Consider the following 6,639-nt stretch of genomic DNA (forward strand, 5'->3'; position numbering starts at 1 on the left):
ATGACTGGCCTGCCTAAAATGACTGCCATGATACAGTCGCTTGAAGATCACTACAGTAGAACCACAAATAAAAGGGGGGGTGTTAATGCCCTTCTTTTCTTTCGGTAGGACCAGCAGAAATGCAGTGAATGGAAACGCTTCAGTCGCTTGAATCTCTTTAGGCAAAATGGCTACTCTTGCAGAGCTAGGCTAAACCGTGTAGCTACATATATTGTTTTGGAGAACTCCTGTTCCTAGTTCTTGGTCCCTAGTACCTTCTTTACTCAATCCAGGCTATTTTGATGAAAAGCCTTGTTCTCTCTAATTTGTGGTGCCCTCCTGGGGCTGGGTTTAAAATGGAGATGTGTGGCCACATATTGGCAGACACTCTCACATGATGGTTGTTAACTGTAGAGCCTTTGCCTGGAGACTTTCAGAGGGTATGGTTACCATGACAACCACCAGAAAGATGGCAGGCTGGAGGAATGATGCACATAAAGAGAAAGGGGAGGCTGATTTTGTGATGACAGTCTGCCGACGACAGACTATGCTCACTCACAGACGGGCCAGCCCTGTCCCAGTCATGACCAGGTGACTGTTACCAGAGGAAGAGAGAAATAGGAGGGTGGAATTTACCACCAAGAGACCAGAAGAGGAAGAGGCTGGTTACCAAGGCAACTGGAGAGAAAGGAATGAAAAAAAAATAGGGCTTCACCACAGCAGCAGAAAATTGCTTCTAGCCAAGCAACACGGGGCTGTTGCTATAGAAACAAGGAGAACAGGGATCCTGTAGACCATGGGGAGAATTATCACTGAAATGCTGAGCAGCAAAGACTCCTAAATCAGAATGGAGCCTGTGGTCCAAAACAAATGAGGAGCAGTGAGAAAAAGCACAGCGCCGTTTCCATTCACTGCATTTCTGCTGGTCCTACCGAAAGAAAAGAAGGGCATTAACACCCCCCCCCCCTTTTTATTTGTGGTTCTACTGTAGTGATCTTCTGAACTCTGAATTATACTAAAAACAGTTCCTGAAAGATATCCTGTAATTCGAAATTCTAATCAGAGGCATTGTGTTCAAGGGAAAACTAGGAAATGGAAGTCTATGACCAGGAGTTGATAAATGCTTCTGAGACAACAGCAGCATAAAGCCTTGGAACAGGAAGCCTTGCAGAGTAATAAGGAAATAAAAGAAGGCACATGGGGAGTCGGGAGAGCTGTTTGTACTCGCGCCCAGGTATTGAGCTTGACCCCTCTCTTCCATGAGACCAGATGGGAAGAAACTCACTCTGTTCCGAAAGGAGGCTCCAGAGAAAAGAATATGTACATGACTTAAAGCGCATGTACATACCCCAGGAAGAAAGGCTGCTGCAGAAGCCCACCTCTGACATACTTCATGTATCATGATCAGACTATTGCAAACGAAGAAGTCCTAGAGGGTATTGTTTGCTTGCTTGCTCGTGTGGTGCTGGAGAACAAACCCAGTGGGTTCATGTTTTCTGGGAAGGCACTCCACCACCAGACTAAACCCTCAGTCATGAAATCCTATTCTGTTTGCTTATTTCTGAAGCAGATTCTCTCTACTTAGCCAAGGATGGCCCTCCACCATCCTCCTACCTCTGCCTCCCAAGCACTGGCATTAGAAGCATGAGCACCATGGCAGACTTTCAGAGATCGTACTTTTAAATTGGGGTTGATGGCACACGCTAATAATCCCAGTGCCTGGAAGTCTGAGACAAGAGAATTGTCATCAGTCTGAGGCTAACCTGGACTACATAACAAGTACCAAACCAGCTAGGTCTGCCTAGCAAGATGTGGTTTGGGCACTCATCCCTGTCCAAAAAAGGAAATCCTAGTTTTAAAGGCAAAAATGCCAAGATAGGTTGAGCTCAGAAGAGTAAGTTAGAAACGTAAGAATTAGCTGGGCGGTGGTGGCACACGCCTTTAGTCCCAGTACTCGGGAGGCTGAGGCAGGTAGATCTCTGTGAGTTCGAAGCCAGTCTGGTCTACAGAGCAAGTTCCAGAACAGGCTCCAAAGCTACACAGAGAAACCCTGTCTTGAAAAACCAAAAACCAAAGGAAAAAAAAAAGAAAGAAAGAAACATAAAAATTAGGTTCTAGGGGTTGGAGAGATGGCTCAGTGGTTAAGAACATTGGCTGCTCTTCTAGAGGGCCCAGGTTCAATTCCCAGCACCCACATCACAGCTCACAACAGTCTGTAACTCCAGTTCCAGGGGATCAAACAGACATACATGCATGCAGGCAAAACACCAATCACATATAAATAAATAAAGCATTAAAAAAATAAAAAAAATAAAGAGTTAGGTTCCGGGAACACCCAGGCTACTTGGAGGGTAGTGATTCCTTCCTACCCTTCTGAAATACCAAGGACAGCCAGCCACCTAATTTTCACAGTGTATGTGTGTGTGTGTGTGTTGCCCTGGGCGAAGGCATATAATTAGGCTGGATCTCTCTGTACCATTCTCACCTTCCTTAAAAAAACAAAGACTGGTACACAGGGTAGGGTGGGCATGGGGAAATGGCAGAAAGAAGGGGAAGGGGAGGGAGAGGGGGGAATCTAGGAGATGAGCTCATGAGTGTTCATTGCATTGTCTCCAGTTCTCTTATAGTTTTGATGGTGGGGGGGGCAGGGGTGAGTGGGTGTGGGTGTGGGTGTGTGGTGCACATATGTGTGTGCAAGTGCACAAGAACATCTGTGGAGGCCAGAGATCGACCCCAGATGTCTTCCTTAGTTACTCTTGAGAGGGTCTCTCGTTGAACCTGAGGCCCACCAGTTTGACTCCACTGGCTGGCCAGCAAGCCCCCGGGACGACTCTTGTGTCTGTCGGTTTTTTAATGCGGGTGCTGGGAATCTGGACTCAGGTCCTTGTGTTGGCACAACAAACACCTTCCTGATCGAACCATCTCCCCAGCCCCCAAATAATCGATTTGTTTTTAATTTTGCAGGGGGCGGGGAGGGGGGAGTATAAGAAGGAAAAGGTGAAGCCAGTAGAGCGGAAGGCTCATCTAAAGCAGATCATGTCGGAGATGTAAATATTTAAGGTAGACTTCTGGAGGCTACTGTGGTGTCCAGAGCAGAAGCTGAACTGTTGGTCTTCCAGGTGAGAAAGCTGGGTCAAAAGCAAACACACTGGGCATGGTGACACCCGCCTGTAATCCCAGCACTTGGGAGGCAGAGACAGGGATCTCTGTGAGAGCAGGCCAGCCTGGGCTACACAGGGAGACCCTGTCTCAAAAAAAAATAAGTGGAAGGAACACTAGCTTTTTGATACACCCCAAGATACCCTGCAGCTCAATCCTACACATCCCAAAGAAAAATATATTTCCTCAGGAAAATATTTCATAATAAACTCAGTGCCTAAATTTACATCTAATTTCTAGAGCTTCCATAAGAGATTACCATTAAGTAGGTGGCTTAAAACAGGAGAAATTAATTTTCTTATAGTTCTAGAGGCCAAATATCTGAAGTCAAGCTGTCTGAAGGCCATGCCCTTGTGTTCTCTCTTTTTGCTCTGGGTAATTGTCAGCAACTCTTCATGGTCCCAATATCTGTCTCTTTTTACATGGGTTATTTCGCCTCTTTCTTCCTTTTTTAAATTTGTTGTTGTTGTTTTTCAAGACAGGGTTTCTTTGTGTAACCCTGGTTGTCCTGGAACTAGCTCTGTAGACCAGGCTGGCCTCAGATTCACAGAGATCCACCTGCCTCTGGCTACTCAGTGCTGGGATTAAAGGTGTACATCACCACCACCCAGCTCCTCTCAGTCATAGAATTTGCTCCAGAGCACACCAGCATATTCTCAGAGGAATATGTCCAGCCTTGTAGGAAATCTGTACAGTCAGGGTGGTGGAGAGTCAGAAAGTGCAGACCCATCAGAGGAGCTTTCTCATCCTAATCTCATGGGTGTTTCAAACTCTCCCTATTTGTCACCCTTCTCTTTCTCTTGGATGACATTCTGGGACTTACACATCTTTATATCGTTGTGAGTTTCAAGCTTGTGTCTTCCATTGAAATACTTTTAAATTTTGTAGTATGTTTTATTTTTTCGTTGTGTGTGTATGCACGTGCTATGGTGTGCGCATGTGAGAAAGGCAGAGGACAACTTGCAGGAAGAGTTGGTTCTCTGTGTCCACCTAGTGGGTCCACGGGATAGGACTCAGGTCATCAGGTCTGGCAGCAAACATCTTTACCGGCTGAGCCACCTCTCCAGTGAGATCTTGTTTTGGATTTTGGTTTGTCATTTGAGACTTGGTCTTACTATGTAGCTCTGGCTGGTCTCAAACTAATGGTAACCCAACTGCCTCAGTTTGCCAAATGCTACGTCAAACCCTTTCTTAGACTGTATCTCCAGCTTTCTGTGGCAGCTTCACTTTGGATTACCCCATCATCTCAGTCTTAATGTGCTCCAAACCACAATCAGTTTTCAGTTTCTTCCCTTGACTTCCTTGTATGTGTGTGTGTGTGTGTGTGTGTGTGTGTGTGTACATTGCTTAGGACAAAGCTGAGAACTTTGTGTATGCTAGGCAAATGCTTCTATTGAATTCATCCCCAGTTCTGACTTCCCCTTTAGAGAATTTCAGGAGGATGTTTGCTTCTAACAGGATCCCTTAAGAAACCTCCTGTGACTCTAATTTGTCAAAATGAGAGTGCTTGGCTGATAAATTGGACCAGATTGCTCCCGTTTACCTAGATCTGATACAGATTTCTAAATTTGTTCTCCAGTCTATTCTCTGATCCCAGAACATCTTCTTCTCCAAGTATACTTAAATACACTACCTGTACAAGAACTTCATTGATGAGATAGCCACTGACGTTCTTCTCTTTCAGAGTCTGCAGCCCTTGTCTGTGACTCTGTGACCCAGGCTCCTGACTACTAGTTTTATGTCAACTTGACATCTGAGAGGAAGGAACCTCAGTTGACAAAATGCTGCCATAAAGACTGAGCTGTAGGCACGCCTATAGAGCATTTTCTTAGTTAGTGATTGATGGGGGAGGGCCAGGTCATGATGGTTAGTATTACCCTGGGCTGGTGGTCCTAGGTTCTATAAACAAGCAGGCTGAGCAAGCCATGATGAGCAAGCCAGTAAGCAACACCCTCCCTGGCCTCTGCATCTGCTTCTGCTTCCAGGTTCCTTCCTTGGCTTCCCTCAATGGTCTGTGACTCATGATATGTAGGTCAAATAAACCCTTTCTATTCCAAATTGCTTTTGGTTATGGTGTTTCATCACAGCTATAGTCACCCTAATAAGACAAAGCCAAAAGGGTGAAACCAGAGCTGCACATACTGCAGTATGCATGGCTTTGACTACATGGGAGATGATACTCTAAGCACCTGAACCAGTGTTCTTCTAAGTAGCATCTCAAGTCCACTAGCTTGCTTGCCTGTTATCAGTATGTACTAGCTGTTCTTATGTCAACTTGACACATGAACTAGAGGTATCTGAAAAGAGGAAAACTTAATTGAGAAAATGCCTCCATCAAATCCAGCTATAAGGCATTTTCTTAATTATTGATTGATGGAGGAGGGCACAGCCCATTGTAAGTGGTTCAATCCCTGGACTGGTGGTCCTGGGTTCTAAAGAAAGCAGGCTAAGCAACCCATGGGGAGCAAGCCAGTAAGCAGCATCCTCCATGGCCTCTGCATCAGCCCCTGCCTCCAGGTTTCTGCCCTGTTTGAGTTCCTGTCCTGACGTCCTTCAATGTTGAACATGGAGGTGTAAGCCAAATAAACCCTTCCCTCCCCAGCTTGCTTTTTGGTCGTGGTATTTTGTTGCAGCAATAGAAACCCTCACTAAGACACAGGACAAATTCCAGGTCCTACCTTGAACTTCTGTGACAATCTTGGGGATGAGGAGACACACAGAGGTTTAAGAACCATTTGCTTCTGCCAGGCCCGTTGAGGCAGGCCTGCAATCCCAGCTTCTCAGAAGGGTAAGGCAGGAAAATGGCAAGAGACCTGCCTGCCTGGGCAACTTGGGTGGGCTTATCTCAAAATAAAAGTTTTAAAAGAGCACCAGGCATGGCTGAGGACCCACTTTGGGTGGCTGATGCAGGAGGATTACTGCAAATTCCAGGTCAGTTTGGTCTAATAGTAAGCTCCAGGCTAGCCCAGGTTACTCAGTGAGATCTTGGGTCAAACACATTAAGATTCTAGATAGAGTAACTGAATGGGATTAGTTTGCTATGTCTGTCGAAAGGCACTGCAGTGCCTGGGGGGTAGAATGGAGGGTTTAAAGCAGGCTTATAGACAGACAGCTTCTGCCCACCATGGGCCCTGGATGCTGGCGGCCAGTCAGAGTCTCCAGCCTTTGCTCTCACCTTCTTTCTCTGCCTCTCTCACTCCCCCAAACCCTTGGTGCTCCTTCTGTGATGACTCAGCATCACACGAATACACCAATGTGGGCACTACAGTTCAAGAACGCATCCATGAAAATTTCATGTGTAGGGGGGAGGGTGCACGTTTGTGTGGGGGAAGGCAAGAGATGTATTCGAGAATGTGTAGAGGCCAGAGGTCAGAGGTCGGCTCCCCTCAGACACCATCCACCCTTTTTCTTTTGAGACAGGGTCTCTCACTGGGACCTGGGGCTTGATGATGGCTAGGCTGCCTGGCCATCTACCTCCCTAGCACTGGGATTACACACAGA

Source organism: Peromyscus californicus, unplaced genomic scaffold, assembly GCF_007827085.1.
Source record: "Peromyscus californicus insignis strain IS unplaced genomic scaffold, ASM782708v3 Scaffold_5__1_contigs__length_169319896, whole genome shotgun sequence".
NCBI lineage: Eukaryota > Metazoa > Chordata > Mammalia > Rodentia > Cricetidae > Peromyscus > Peromyscus californicus.